A 16,849-nucleotide genomic window follows, 5' to 3' on the forward strand; every position below is an offset into this window, starting at 1 on the left:
CCATAAACCGCTTCTATCTGGGAGCCTGGTTTGGTCATGAGCGTGCAAGGAAAACCAAACTCGGCTTCCCACGTCAAACACAGTGTAACTGGTGGTGTAGGATTTCACCAACGATGCATCTGCAGACGTTTTGAGATGAATTTTAACAGCCTGCAATGAGTGTGTCTCCCCACACGTGACACCTCTGTGTTAGATATCCTGTGCTCCAAAAGAGGACCGGAGGGCAGAAACCTTTGGATCCGCGTTTATCGGCACAGTGGCAAGAGGAAGACGTGCCCAGCATCGTCTTGCTCACAAGCACAAAACTATTAGAATTAATGTGTGCGAGTCCATGGCCTCGGGAGTTCAATCCTGCAGAAGAATGTGTGAAGTTATTACTTCATTCTTACACTGCATGACTTTTGATAGACAGTGTGATTAGAAACAGTAAGGAACAACTCATCAAATAAAGTGTATCTAATCAAAATATCCTGAATTCTAATACTTAAAGATTATGAGCACTTGGAGCTTATTTGGCATTGATGCACAGAATCAAATATATATATAATATATATTTTTCAGCTCTTGCAGTCAACTAATAAGACATTTTACAATTACATATTTGTTAACAGTCTCACTTATCCTTTGAAAGTGTGAATCACTGAATGATAGCCACTCTACTGATGGAGAAAAATTACTAGGAAAGCATATCAGAAATGGGAACAGAGTCATCAGCAGATGATCCCTAGGAAATACTATGTCTGAATATTGTGCCATCAACAATCAGTTTGCCTCATACATTAATAGCAGTCATCATTAAAAATGTAAATATATCACTTTTTTGATATATTCATTTACTCTCCTCTGCTCTTAAGACTATTCAAAAAGAAAGGAGAATGAAATTAGGGGCTATATCACATCTCAATCTTTAAAGTTTCATCTTGGGTTTTCAAAAAAAAAAAAAAAAACAGGCTCCATTTCAGCCTGAATAAGGACAGGGGTGCAGAGTGACAAGGGTTGCTTCAGTCATATCACCCAGAGAGGGTCTTCATTTTCCTCCCAGCACTTCTCCCACTCCTATTCTTCCTTTCTGCTCTCCTCTAGTAAATCTGGTCGCAACTACAAATCCTTTGAGCAGATGAGTAGTAAAATTATGTCTAACGGTTAAAATAAAAGTGTCCGACTTGACATTATGAGTTATATTATCTAAACACCTTGTGTTGGAGTCTCTACTTTATATGCCTGTATTTTCTAAGTGTGAACGATTTTCTGGTCTAACCTTTTCTTTAAAAAAAAAAAAAAAGTGAAGTGTTTAGAGATACCCAAGCATCTGAGAGCCAAGCTTCACACCATATAAGGGTCTGTTTTAGAGTCAGAGCCAAGAACTCTCCGTTTTGAAACAGGCCCCTTTTAGCTGCCTCAGGGTGGCACCGAACACCCGAGGCTCTGGAGAGCATTCCACCTCCCAGCTCGCACTTTATATATTCCAGCAACTGGATGTGCACAAGTGTTAGGCGCTACACCTGCAAAACCAGTTGTCCCTATAAATTTTACAAGTGCAAATTCTAGCACTTGCATGCCCTGTTGCTACACTTCCAGCAGCTATAACTCCTGTGAACTGCAGGGAGATTGGAGTGCAAAAATTTACCGTAGCACATATGCGAGTGAATACTAAACCCCGTGCCAAACATTGTACTGTAATGACATTATTGGAATTCCAGGCCTCACACTATTCTTCACTAATGTTAATTGCAGTAATGCTAAATAGGCTTTAAGTAAGGGAAGTCTATGAACTGTTTTTTCCAGATCTCTCAAGATGGGAGATACCACAACTGCCAGACACTCTGTTTTGTGTCTACTGAAACTGTTTACTTTAAAAAGCATCTTAATTTTGACAGAAATCAATGAGATCTATCTCCCAAACCAATGAAACGTGACACACTTTACTCTCCAAAATTCCTGGCAGCATTTCATAATAAGGTATGTTATCATAGTTGGTTGTTTTTTTTTTTTTTTTTTTTGCCTGAGCCCTTTTGTTCTGTTTTGTTCTGTTCATTATACTGCATTGATGTCATTGTTGTAATTCTATTTGCAAATAATAAGATTAGATAAATGTAAAGGCTTTATGACTTTAAAGTTACATGATAAATTCCTCTTGGCCTGATGGCCATAAACAGGACTGAAAACAGGAATAAGCCATTTATGAAAGCAGAACTCATACCTGTCACCCAGCCGAAACTGGGAGCAGTTTGTTCCTAGATTTATTTTTTTAATTGGATACAGTTTGAGCAGATGCCTGCAAGAGCCATTACATAGAAGCTACTTGAAAGGACTGTGTGATTCATTGGAGAGCTGTTACAAGCTGAAATTTAAAGGGCTAAAATCATTCTTTTAATAGACAAAATGGCTGTAAAAGACACAGACAAATACATTTTTCCATCCTGTTCTTTCCATCTTAAAATTAAATTGGAATCTAGAAATACGTATCAGCAATAATCATTCTCTCTTCTGCCAAGTCCTGTACCACTGAGAGAATCTGGGAAAAGTTAAGCACAAGTGGACTTCCTCCACTGCAAATATTTTTGCACTTTCTCTACTGCCATCTTAATGCTATTTCCTCATTTCAGCATATGACAGCAGTAGTCGTTTAAGTCTGTATAGCTGTTGTTGTCTTCTTCATGCTTTCAAGATCTTTTTAACAGCATCACCAAAGTCATCTCTGCAGTCCCAGGAAGTGCATCCCCCTTCCTGGGAAGTCTCCTGCTTGAGGAATCGCCTGCATATTCAAACACCTTTCTGCTTTTCACGTGGTCATAACCTTCTTCGTCACATCTGGATCCATTCCCCCATCTTCTCCTGGCTCCCTTACTTGTTGGAAATGTTCCTGCTTCCCTCTTGTCTTCTCTAGATATCCTTTGGACTCACGCCTTCATGCATTACTTAGTTTTAGTCGCTCTCTGTTGACTATTTCTCCTTAACCAAATTGTAAATATGGCTAATTCTTTTTCTATCATCACCATGGTTAAATATCCCCAACATGGCTTACCTCTTTTGAAAACCTGACGAGATGAAAATATTTTTCTTATATATCAGGAGAGCAAAATTTATCACACAGCTAAAATTTAGTCTAATGTGTTACATATATAGTGTGTTTACCTTTGCTCTATTAAATTTAATGCTCTGCTGCCTGTCATAGATACTATAATGTTTATGTGCAAACAGTGAAGAATATTCACCTTATCTCAAATGAGAGAACTTGTTCCTTGAAATCTATCCCTGCTCTCGCCTCAAAACACCTTCCTTGCCTGATGATGCAGGTTTTAAATCCTGGTAGAAAAAAGATTTTGCATACTTTTCTCTTAGTGGCTCTTGCAAGTTGGGATTCTGTGTTTGGCCCAGTCTCACCACAGACAGATTAGGACAGTCAGGTACTGTCTCTGCTGGGTGGCAGAAGCCAATACCTGAAATCTGATATAGAGCAGCTTCTTAAACCTTCTTAAGCTCCTAAGCACTCTTCCTCTGTGTCACTTTGGAGCACTTTGGATCCTTCCAATAATTTAAGCTAATATGTTTCCACTGGATCACAAGGGTCAAAGACGAGGATTCACGTCTAGATTTAGCACACCAGCATCAGCAGGTGACCCTGGGAAGGTGCCACCATTCCTGCCCAGCCATCATGCACAAGGTTTAATTTCGGCAGACATAGAGGAGTAGCCTGGAAAAAACTTTGAGATGGGGTTAGGATATGGCCAGAGCACCCAACCAACCTCAGAAACATGGAAGCACTCTCTGATCTGCTGATGCAGCAGGCATAATTAAATCATGTCAACTTGAGACTCAGCAAATATCAGCAACCACCAAGTTTCAGCTGTTGTTTTCCACCTCTCCCTCCAACTTTCTTTGGCCAGGTCAGGGCATTCCAGCTATGCAGCATCGTGGAGAGGGCTCCAGCTCTGGACCTTGGGCCTCCTGGAGGGAGAACAAACAGAATGAATGGGCAGCAGGGCAGGATGCAAACGCGAGGTCAGCACAGATGTTTATCTGACTGTCTAAGCATCCAGGGAATGACAGGGTCACTTGATGGCCATTGATTATTACAATACTTAGAAAGGTCAGAGAAACTCAGGAATATCTGCTTCACTGACTGGAGCACATGTTAACGGCATGAAACCCAATATTATGAGAGGTCAGTCAGGACTCTTGTGTGACTTTCACAGTTGAACCCTGCTCAAGTGAACACATTGCTGACAAGAGTTTAAATAAAGGGGGAAAAATCAAATGTTAACTTCTGGGAAGCAGTAGGCTCACTTTATTATACTTTGTGCAAGTGACCTTGTAGAACACTTCTCCATTGCCCAGAATAAGCTTTTGCATCATTAAAAATGATCAGAAAAGCGGACTAAATTTTGCTTGGGATAAACAGTTCCTACCATACAGCAAAACTACACCAGGTTAATTCTGGCAACAATTTGGGTCAAGGTGATAAAAAAAAGGGGGGGGGGGGGCGCTGAAAACGATCCCTCTACAACAGGAAGTTTAATATATCAATATAAGGCTGATCTACAGAACACTCAGATTTATTCTGTAGGGAGCAACCTTTGCCGGCTGGGGCATGGGCTGCCTGACCTAATATGCCTTTTCCATTTATTTCTGTGCTGTACAGTTATTTTAGCAGCTCCGTTTCTCTTCTCCTTGGCGGTGTAACAGTGTTCGCAGTGGATCTGCCAGAGGAAACCAGGGCTCTCAGGCAGCTGTAAAAATAGCACGATGCATTTGAAGCACGTGAGCTTTTGAAACACCTCACAGCCCAGGCTTGAAGCAAGCTGAAAAGGGAAATTTAGACCAGGCTGTGATCTCTTGTGAGGGGAGTGAGGGCTGATTTAAGCCTGCAGAGCCAGGGGCATTTCGGGAGCCACATGTGCACTTGTTTACTACGGCACTGCCTCACTGCTCCGCTCCAGTTCAGTATTTCCCCTTGCTTGTTTATGCTGCGGCGTTTCTGGATGTCCCTCTGGGGATCCGAGGAATCACATTAAGGACTCGTCCATCTTGCCACGGGAGACAAGTGTGTGCTACAGGGCTCTGTCCTTTGGGCCCAAATCAGGAGGAGGGAGCTCCGGGAGAGCCCTGAGCAGTGCTCCATGAGGAACGGATGCCTTAACCCTTCCCTGGCAGAAGCTGTTTCCAGCGCAAAGGAAAAAAGATCCAATGGCTGAAGCGGCTCATCCGCGGGAAAGCTATGCTGCTTTAAAGGCAGGTGAAGGGGCAGCAATCAGGGTGATTGCTAAAGCCATAAGCCTTAATGAGGTAGCCAAGGCTTGCTCAGGATAAGGGTAAGGCTAAGGAGAGGAAAGTCTGTGCTTTAGCCTGTGTGGGTACCACCCTGACTCTCTTCCCAGGTTTGGAAGCAAACTACTTTTCCATGCTATTCCAACTACAATATGTAATGCAAACAGATGAGCCACCATCAGAACTGGCAAAAGACAGTCACTATTTTAACTGCTGTATATTTTTTGTTTTGTTTTGGTTTGGTTTCTGAAGTACTAATAGGACAGCAGTCACTCAGCTGAGGCACTAGGGACAAGTGCATGTTTCACCTTATCACCACTTTTATTGACACAGATTCTTCCCTATCTGAAAAAGAAGGAGTCAAAATAGACTATGAATCCTTCTACAAGGGCTGTTCCTTGTATAACAGGAGTATTTTTCTTTAGCCTATGAAAGCAGCTCCCTGATTCTACCTGTGAATTTCCATTGAGCATCCTGGACCTGGAGACTTCCAAATTCTCTGTGCAGTATTTGCCATGTTTTAAACAGGAAAAAAAGATCCTTCTAAAATATCCTAACCTACTAGCTGTTTTTAAAAAAATGCAGATATCATGAGGGATGTGCTTCCACATAAAACAGAATTTATCCCTTAGCATATAATTAGTGTGATACAAAAACGGCCTGGTTGTTTACAGCTGCCTTTCAGTTGACAACATTAATGGTAAGAAACAGAAAGCCCGTTACAGAACTCAACAGTTTCATGTAATGACAGTATGATCAGGACCCCCCACAGCTATAATGCTAGTGTAGGGAGCAAAACTGTCTGTGCTCACAGCTTCTCTGCACACCAAGTCCTGTTTTGAGCAGAAGCCCTAAGGATGTTTTGCCGTGTTCTTAAATTGTATTTTCAGACAGCAATAAGATGTGGCATGCTAAGAGAGGCTTAGTCCAGCTTCAGCTGTGCTGAAAGACAAGCTGAGTGAACAGATTCTTTACTACCGTGTGAGATCAGGAAGATTGCCGATTTTTAGCCCTTTCCCTCTGCAACCTTAAGCAAACATAGTTTAATTAGATCAATAAGGATCAAAGTTACTGCGAGCAGAGAGGACTTTCAGTTCCCGTAATTGTGATGAATCCACTGCCTCGGTGAGGAAAAACACAAAAACAAAACAGAAGAGAGAAAGCCTGGGGATTTTTGCCAGCCCTAATCATTTAAAATATTTGTGTTGTTCTCCTTAGTTCAAAATGCTCCAACCCACCACAATAGCTCTTTGATATCGGACACGGATATTGATCGGGGTGCATCTGTCTCACTCAGCAGCTGATAATGACAGCACACGTGATTTCCTGTTATTGAAGCCCCACGGACATTTCTGGAGCCAGCGCTTGGCAGCTCCAGGGATCCTTTCCCATCAGCAGCCCGGTGTCCAATGCTCTCATTGCCTCCCAGCCGACGTGAGGAGGATCTGCTGCAGCCCCGCGGAGTCGTAAACAACTTGTTTACCTCCTTCTCGGTGTAATCTGTCCCTGCCTCTATCGGCTCCCGTGGCATCAACGGAGCATTAAGCACGCCGAGCTCATAGGCTGCTGCACAGAAAACAACCCAAGGAGCCTTTCCAGGCTCTTGCTTTCTAGGGCAGGGGAGGTTATTTATACCTGTTGTTTTCAGTCAGCCAAAGCAGCCCTGCTTTTTACATGCACTTCACTTTGAAGAAAACTAGTTTATAGTGTTCGTTCTGCTGCCATGGAAATGTGAGCAGTACGGGCCTGATGCTGCTCTTCCTGCAAAGCTGCACTGGGTCAGGCGACAAAAGGCACTGCTCCTTTTTCAGGTGCTGCTTGCATCTGAATTGAGAAAGTGAAAGGTGTGTGATCATAGATCCCCAAATGCCAGAGGAGCACCAATCAATAGCACAGCAGAAGGCAGGGTTATGGGGCAGAATCCTCGTGAATTTCAACCAGAGTGCGAGAGAAGGGGAAGCTGAAAATACTTGAGAAGTCTTGAGTCTGTCCCCTCCGGATTCCCAGCCAGGACTTCGGAACAACTGTACAAGACATTGACCCAGAAAATAACTTCCCTGGGGTTTCATATAGCGGGCAGTGAATAGGAGTGACAGGGCTCCCCGTATGAATGCACTCACTTTGTACGTGAGGTGCGGAGCAGCACTCAGGGGCCCTCAGAGAGCAGGATCCTGCTCCTATGGAAATCAAGGGCAAACATCAAAGCAGACCTAGGGGTATTTAAGAAGTGGGAGATACCCACGCAGCAAAGATATGGAGCTGGCTGTACTTCACAGCGCTCTGCTCTGATGCACAAAATGCCTGTGCTTTTGAAGCACAAGAGTAGCCATGCAGGGGGATACGTGCCCTGTCTGTGTCACTTCTGCACAGCACAGAGGATCGATAACAGGCAACTATTTTTGGAGATGCTCTTTACTAATGATTTGGAAACTCTTTTGAAAACTTTTTTTTTTCCCTGGGAAGTAATTGCAGTTAATGTAAGACTGCTTTTCACCATCTTGTACCATGCCTGCTTGATCAGTTTGGCTAATGAAATGATATAGAATAGAAAAATCCAGCAGTTAATTTTTGATGCTCAGCCTTGAAAGTAAATGCCTAGTTTCTGTCACCATCATGCACAATGTTTTCAGGGCTTTTTGATATTAAAATTGAACTGGGAGTCTTGCAAGATTAGGACAGTGCATTTAATGGAATAACCTGAACAGGGTGATAATCCAGACCACTTAATTTAGGCATTGCAACATCGCAGGTACAGGCTCCTAGGATGTACATCTAGGAGGAGACAGGCACTGGAGGTGAGGAGGAAGAAGGATCCGCAGAAGAAGAATCCGAACAGAATTGTCTAGTCCTAGGAACATCCCTAATATCTGCAGCGTGAGGAACTCGGGTGCCTCAAGAAGGTGGTTCAATCAGTTGTTAGACCACTCCTTTAGGGTTGAAGTATCTTGACCCAAAGCTCCAGGTGGTGCCTTAGCTTTCAGGCCATAGCCTGCCCTGGGTGAATGTAACCTTTATTTGGCAATCACCTGCCCAGAACAAGCTCAATAAGGAGATACAAGTGAAATGAAGCATTCCCAGAGCTAACTCAGTCCTATAAAGCCATGAACTAGATTACTACCTCAGTGTTAGGCAACATTTGTATGAACTGGATCTTGACTGAGTCCTTAGAACTTGACTATAAGCATAGGAAAACAGAATTTCCTTTTTCCTCTCTATACATTTATTTAAAATCTTTTTGTTATAACTGGCATTGGAACACTCTTGAGATCTACTTCAGACTCTACTGCTTCTGCACTGTATGACCTGACTAATCCAGTTAACATCTCTATTTTACCTAGCCCACATATAAATGGAAGTTAGTGTCTTCTTCTGTTCACAGTTTATATAACGAACTGATCTGTGAAGTCACTGTGAAATATCTAGTTCTTTTTAAAGTGGTTGACAAATTATTTTAGCATTTCCATTTTCCTGGTTTCATTATAATCATATACTCATGAAAATGTCACAAAAAAACAGTGTAAAGCTAGAGATAGAAAAGTACAAGTATTAATTATGCTTTCAGAAAGTTTCATAAATGATTTCCCTCTTTGTTGTAAATAATAACTTTAAAAAAAACTGCTGCTTCTTCTCAAGAAGAAGAGTCCGTAAGTCTTGTTTTTTAAATGAAAAGAAAAATATCTAGATATAGACTTTTATTTTTCTTTGTGGTTTGTAGTGATATGTTTAAGAGAGTACATAATAAATTAATGATAGAAAATTGCAGAATAGATATCTACAGGTCAAGGTCACTTTGCGCATAAATTGGAGGTCTAGGAGTTGTATATTTCATGCTATCTATCTGACTTATACCACTTTATTGATTTTTCACTCTGAGGAAAAAAGAGAGAGAAGAACTTTAATAGATTTTTATATCGTCACTCTTTTCTAAATCTGTCTTTGTTCTGATCTTCCTGCCTCTCATGGCAATAGCAAAGTCCTGCTAAAATGCATTGCTGCTGTGCTACCATGACTCAAGAAACAATGACCATCTCACCTTTAACAGAAATATTGCTAGAAAAATCAAGGAAATAGAACTGTGTGAATAGGCCAGACAGGAGGCAATGGCCAGAAAAAAAAGACTCCTTTAGACTTTTGCCTGATTCAGATCCAGAAACCTGTTATCACCTCCTTTTTTAACCCTTCTGCTGTCCTCGAAAGGAATCCTGCAGTGCAATGTAGAGGTCTAATTACCACACCCACAGGTAAATAGCACCCACAGTAATAATGTTGTATTGTGCAGTGTCTTATACAATTGAAAATTCACAATGAAGTGAAGGTTAAAACGGACCTGCATGAGTGGGCTACGGTTTCTGAAAGGAGTGAGCAGTGCTGTCACTGATCGCTGCTGGGTAGAAGCAAACCTTTAGATCTCTGCAACAGTCTTTGCTCTTGGAAGGGAGAGTCAGCATCAGGAAGCTGATATAAAATGAGGCTGCTTGGTAACACAGGAAAGAGAACATCTAATGAAAACCACTAGGTGAGTTCCTCAAAGATCCGACAACTAAAGGATTGATTGCAATGCATTTAAATAATAGATTTCTTCAAAAAGATTTTTGGTACTAAGTGATTATCAGGGAGGGTGTTAGTATGACTACTTGTCTGAAGAGACGAGTCAAATCCCAGTCAATACACCAATGTCCAAATAATTTTTTTTAATGAGTTCACGTAAGCAAAGCTGGGGTTTTATTGATTTTCTGCAGGAAAGTAATGACAACAGTCAAATGGAAAAATACTTAGTCATAGGTTGATTTTTTTTTTCTTTAATCTTCTTCCCTTTTCGAGAGTGGAAGGAAAGTATATAAACAGCCTTCAGTGCAGCAAGCAGTCAAACATTCAGTTGTGAGATCACCCGTCAGCTTTTCATTTTTATCTTTGCTTGTTTTCTGTAACATAAGCCTAATTTCTCTGGCCACTCTTAAATATTTTTGTTCAAGCCTGTTGGACATAATAATCAAATGCTCCTTGGTCCAAAGGGAAGGGCAGCATGCGAGTCTGCTTTCTGAGACTATTAGCTGTATATCACAGTCATCACAGAGCTACAAAACAAGCAACATATGCTCAAACAATGGAGTCACAGAATCACAGAATAGTTGAGGTTGGAAGGAACCTCTAGAGATCCTCTAGTCCAACCCCCCTGCTCCAGCAGGGACACCTAGAGCACGTGGCACAGGGTGGCATCCAAGCAGGTTTGGAAGATCTCCAGAGAAGGAGACTCCACAACCTCTCTGGGCAGCTTGTTGCAGGACTCTGTCACCCTCACAGTAAAGAAGCTGTTCCTCGCTTGGAGATGGAACTTCCTGTGTTTCAGCTTGTACCCATTACCCCCTGTTCTGTTGTTGGCCACCACCAAGAAGAGTTTGACCCCATCCTCTCTACATTCTCCTTTCAGGTATTTGTACAAGTTGATAAGATTCCCTCTCAATCTTCTCTTCTCCAAGCTAAACAGGCCCAGCTTGCTTAGTATTTCCTCATAAGATACATACTCCAATCCCTTAATCATCGTTGTCACTCTGCGTTGGATCCTCTCTAGAAGTTCCACATCTCTCTTGTCCTGGGGCGCCCAGAAATGCACTGAGTAGAGCAAAAGCATCACCTCCCTCGATCTACTGGAAACAGGATCCCGCTGGCCTTCTTGGCCACAAGGGCACATTGCTGACTCATGGTTAACTTGTTGTGAACCAGGACTCCCAAATCCCTCTTCATGGAGCTGCTTTCCATTAGGTCACTCCCTATTCTGTACTGGTACCTGGGGTTATTCGTCTCCAAGTTCAGGACCCTGCACTTGTCCTTGTTGAACCTCATGAGGTTCCTCTCTGCACAACTTTCCAACCTGTAAAACAGTCCTGTGTGGCTCTGAATGGCAGCACAGCTCTCTGAGGTGTCAGCCACTCTGCCTAATTTTGTATCATCTGCAGACTTGCTGAGGGTGCACTCTGTGCCCTCACCCAAGTCATTGACGAGCAAGTTGAACAGCACTGGGCCCAATATTGACTCTTGTGGGATACCACTGGCCACAATCCTTCAACTAGACTTGGCCCCATTTATCATGACCCTCTGAGCTCTGCCATGCAGCCAGTTCTCAATCCACCTCACTGTCCACTCATCTAACCCACACTTTCTGAGCTTCCCTATGAAGATGTTATGGGAGACGGTGTCAAAAGCCTTGCTGAAGTCAAGGTAGACAGCATCCATTGCCATCTCCTCATCCAGCCAGCCAGTCATCCCATCACAGAAGGCTATCAGGTTAGTTAAATATGACTTTCCCTTGATGAATCTATATTGACTACTCCTAATCACCTTCTTTTCTTTGACATGACAGAGAGCCTCCAGGATGAGCTCTTCAGCAATCCCGTAGTAATCCTTTCAGGATGAGGGTTGAATAAGGCCCGTGGACATTAGCAGGATCACCCACTAACGAGGAATATCAATGTTAGCTACTACCGCTGCCCATCTCTTTGCTAGCAGCAGGGAATATGATTAACCTATTGCTACTAATATGTAATAAATTTGGAATAGGAAATATGGATCCTGGCATGCAAAGGTTGTCTGCCTCTCACCCTCTGGAAAGAAAATTTATCTAGGTAAGAGATTGCATTGCAATCCATTCTGCCATGTGATATGATGCATTCACTGCTTTGAGTGAAACCCGGTGTTTCCATCCCCTGTCAAGCACATAAATTCATGTTATGTGTCCAATGAATTCTTGTTCACTTTCTTTGGCACCATGATTCTTTGTCTATACCTTTACTGCTACATAAAAGATGTTCAGTGTAGATATACCCTTTGAGGACAGTCTATATTTATTTTCTTGACAACAGGTAGCTTGGCACAGCTACCTGTGACTGGATTTACCAGACCCTCACCAAATATCTCTGATTCAGTCTTCGTTTTTTTCCCAGCAATGACCCTCATCAGAATTCCTCATTATATTATGGTAAATGTTGCAGTCCAACAATTTCCATTATTAGGAGAGGGGAGGAACCATTCCCTCCTCCCAAACAGACTTCCTCAAATTTAACTCACACCACTCCTGGATGGTTTGTATGGCCATTCAGTTGTCAGACGACAACAAGGTGAACTTTTTTTAGGAAATGTCTGTCAAGTATGACAAGCTGGTTCAGATCAAACCAGTGAGATCAACACTGTCTCAGTTACTTTCAAACAGAATGGACACAGAAAGTCTATTTGCCTTTGATGCTGTAAAGTGCATTAAGATTGCACTTTTGTGCATCTAAAGTTCATCTTTGCTCTAAAATGCCTTTGATGCCAAATGATTTTAAGACTAATGTAACTACATCGACATTTGTGGTGTTAGTCTATGGCTTCATACTAGTCCAAGTATCTTATGATTAAGCCCAATGAATCTCATACCAGGAGTGATTTATCTAAAAGAGCAGCCTAATCCTAGTTTCATTTAAATTGGTGTTGACTGAGTAGATTCTATGCCAAAAGTTGTAAAAGGCATTCAGTTCAATTGTACATTTTTTAAAATCTGGTTATTATGTTTGTATTCCTTTCCATTAAAAAAGAGAGAGAGAGAGAGGAGGAACAAGAAAAAAAACATGTTTTCTATTTAGATAGGCAAGATTAAAAGTTAGCAGGAGTTGGGCAAGCTACTACATCTGTCTAGGCATTGTTTATACAGAACTATGGTGTGTATCATGATTCTGTATCATGATTACTACAAGAAAAAGCAACTTGTGATTGTGATGCAGCTCCTCTTCTGTATAGTTAGAGTTTCATCAAAGCTAGTTTGGAGTAGAGGGATCAAACAGATCTAGAATATCTTCAGGCAAAATGCAGCCAAAATGTAGCTCTGGTCTGAAATGTGGTCTTGGTAAAATGATGTTGTGGAATTGTGTAATAATTATCAGTCAAATTTTGTACCTATTTTGCTTAATTTATCAGTAAAAAGGTGGGATTTTTTTGTTTGTTTATTTGTTTTTACTGTCATCTTCCAAATGAAACCTGGGATAGCAGAATCAGTTAAACCTGAATAGCAGAACCTTTATGTGAATCATAGAATTTAGCTCCTGTAGCACCAGATGCGCAATAAGTCAGCTGAGTAAAATGGTACTGTTCTAAGGCTTTAATTCAAAGCAGAGCTAGCATTAAAGGAGGTTTTAGTGATATGTTTTCCAACTTTCATATGTAAGTATAAGAATACAAGCACTGTAAATATGAAAGCTTGTTTATTCTGCAATTCTTCACTTGGTCTCCTGTATTACTAAACTATTTCTGCCATAGATATTGTAATGATAGCAACATTCTTTAATAGATAAATAGCACATTAGCAACTAGGTAGAGATGGCTTTTGCAGAAGAAAAGCTCAAGAAGAGTAGTTGGCCAATTTACCTTTTCCTTACATAAATACGTATGTGCATGTTATAGTAGAAGGCTCTGGGCCTTGAAGTCATTTTGTGCCATTTTATGTCCAAAATAAGTACATTTTATTTATTTTCAGTGTTCACAGACATATTTCCATGGCATTATGAAATAGCATATGCTATATTTTGGGGAAGAAAGGGAGAAAATCAGCTTTTTTTTATTAAGTCTTCATTTACAAAATATTTTTGCCCTATATTGTGTCCTATTTGAAAGTCACATTTTGCCAGCTTAAATAAATATGAAGCAGTTTTACATGCATATTTTTATTAGCTACTTAAATATCACAGATAACAAGTGCTAAAATATTTGCTTTCTGCAGATTATGCAAACTAAGTGGCTGCTCTTATTTCTGTTGAAGTTAATGGGAGTTTTGACACTGACACCAGTGGGAACTGGCCTTGGCCTTTAAGAACTCAAAAATATTATCAAAGTAAATATGTATTTTTCTTTTTCAAATAAAACTGTGATGAAGCCACAGTTGTTTCTGTGCTGATAGCAGTCTTCAAAGGAAGTCAGGCCTTTCAAGTGGTTTGTGTTAACTTTAATCTGAAGGCATCTAGCCTCTAGGAATCAGTGGTGCAGTAGTAAATAAAAAAATAGTGAACACATCCCTGATATTTGAAGCAATGAAAAGTGAATAAACACTGTGTTACCAAAATGTTTATAAAGAAATTCGATTTAGCCTTCACTTCACCACCATGCCAGGTACCGAATCTAAGCCACGCTTTGTTATTTTTCTATGGAAGCATTTCCAGCTGTTATGTGGAAAACCACACCAGTGGATTTTTGGTTGTTAGAAGGTGTAAATAGCAAGATCTTTATTCTCAGCTAAAGGGAAGCAATTTGGTTATAATGAAAAGCTGTCTTCATGTATACTGTATCCCACACTTGTCAGTGTTTTATGACCAACAAGTCTCCATGGAAGATGGATGAGGTTGGCCTGAAAGCACCAAAGTTTAATCAGTCTTGCCATGATAAATTGTCTTTCAGATTCTTTTTCAGACCTGCTATATATAATATGAGTAAATATTAGCCATTTTCTGTCACTATAGGCTGTGGTACAAACCTCTAATTAGGAAATGCAATGCTAACTGCTTCTAATTCAGTTCAGGAGGAAGAGGAGGAGTGGCTACGTGAGAAGCATAGACCAGGCAAGAAGTGAGAAGGGGCATGAGGTTATGCTGAGTCATTATATTCCCACAGCAAATTAAAACAGTCATTTTTCCTTTTCTCTTATGGAGGTTCTGAGTCACAAAGAACCTACTCATCTATTTCATCTATTGTGTATCATATTGCTTGGAGGAGGAAGAAAAGAAAAGAGGAAGATGAGAAGTAATTTGGAAGAGAGGAACCATATCAAAATGTTTCTTCCCCAGCCTTAACATATGACCCATCTCTTTGTACTACTCTAGACAACATAATTTCTTAAAGACATTAAAGAAAGAAGAAAATATGCTTATGTAGAAATAGTTAACTGGGAGTAGATGTGGCAGGAGGTTGACATGGCAATACTATTGCTCAAAAAACTCCTTTTAGATCCCAAGTTGAGTTACCCATCCATTGTCATTACAGAGAGTGACTGGATTTGGATATCCAGACTGGCAGTTGTGAAGAAGGTAAAAATATGTTCTTTGTGTCTGTTGACAAGGTGTTATTCTTTGACAAGATTTCTAGTCTGGCCAGTACAGGCCAATATATTATTGACATAATATATTTTCTCTGGTTTCTTGAGAGTTCAACTTCGTATCACAGGATCAATAAACATTAGCACTTCATAAAATACAAATATATGACACGGATTAGAAACAAGCTGAGAAATCACCAAACAAGCTGAGAGATCATACAAAATATGAATGAGCAGAATTATTTGACTTTTGCTGGTCATTTTTGAGCCTGCTTTTAAGTCTTTTATGAATAACTTGGAATCAAACGTTAAGTTAATTCTGGTAAAACTTGCAGATGATATAAAGGTTGACTAAATGTTAAAATAGATTACTGGTACAGAACAACCTGGAGGAAGGAGAGGAGAGGAGAGGAGAGGAGAGGAGAGGAGAGGAGAGGAGAGGAGAGGAGAGGAGAGGAGAGGAGAGGAGAGGAGAGGAGAGGAGAGGAGAGGAGAGGAGAGGAGACGAGAGGAGGACTGACTGCTCCCCTCAATCCTTTCTTCCCCACTGCAGCCTAAATTTTTCACCTCCCTAGTCTTTCATACTTTTTCCTTCCCAGCAAACACTGAAACATATAATTGGTCTCAAAAACAGTATGAGTACCTCCTAAATGTTGTGTTATCCTGGCTGAATTTGATCTGTTTTGTTGTTTTTTTTTTTTTTCTTGTACCACGGAGTGGGACACAAACCTGGATGCAGTACCCTAGATGAGGTCTTGTGAGTGCCAAGTAAAGGGGAATAATCACCACTGACTGTTAACATTAATTCTAACCCCAGATGCTGGTGACCATCTATTCTGCTGGGGTATGCTGCTGGCTTGCTGACCCCCAGGGGCATTTCTAGCAGAGGTGCTCCCAGACAGTGGTCCCGAGCATGTGTCATTGCACAGGGCTCTTCCTTCTCAGGTGCAGACTTGGCACTTGTCCTTGCTGAAATTCAAAAGGTTCCTCTCAGCCCATCACTCCATGCTCAAGGTGGAGGTTTAGGTTCCTCTGGATGGCAACCCTGCCCTTAAGCTTGTTGATTGGTCTTCTCCATTTCATGCCATCTATAAACTTAATGAGAGTGCCATCACCACCCCCTCCAGGTGACTGGTATTAAATGGCACAGGTCCCAGGATGGTCACCTGCAATACCCAGCTTGTTACCAGTTTCCAGACATAGTACAACCTATTAACCACCACCCTCTGCACCTAATATTCACCTCTGGGTTTTTCCTGACAATCTGGTGATCTCGGTCCAGGGTCAGGCAAGCTGCAGAGCCATGCTGAACAAAGGGGTATCACCATGCAGCCAGGGGTATTGGAATGAGCTAGCCTGGGGCCAGAGAGTGAGCGATCCCATTGACTTCACTGTGTCAGCCACAACCATTATGCAGCAAAACACTGTCTTTTTGCTTTTTTTTTTTTTTTTTTTTGCAAAATGCATGAGTATTTTGTTTACGAGCATCAGGACCATGCAAATACGAACAGCCTGGCTGTTTCTTTCCGA

The sequence above is a fragment of the Tinamus guttatus genome, unplaced genomic scaffold, assembly GCF_059628265.1.
Source record: "Tinamus guttatus ecotype Peru unplaced genomic scaffold, ASM5962826v1 Tinamus_guttatus_pri_ptg000047l, whole genome shotgun sequence".
NCBI classification, from domain to species: domain Eukaryota; kingdom Metazoa; phylum Chordata; class Aves; order Tinamiformes; family Tinamidae; genus Tinamus; species Tinamus guttatus.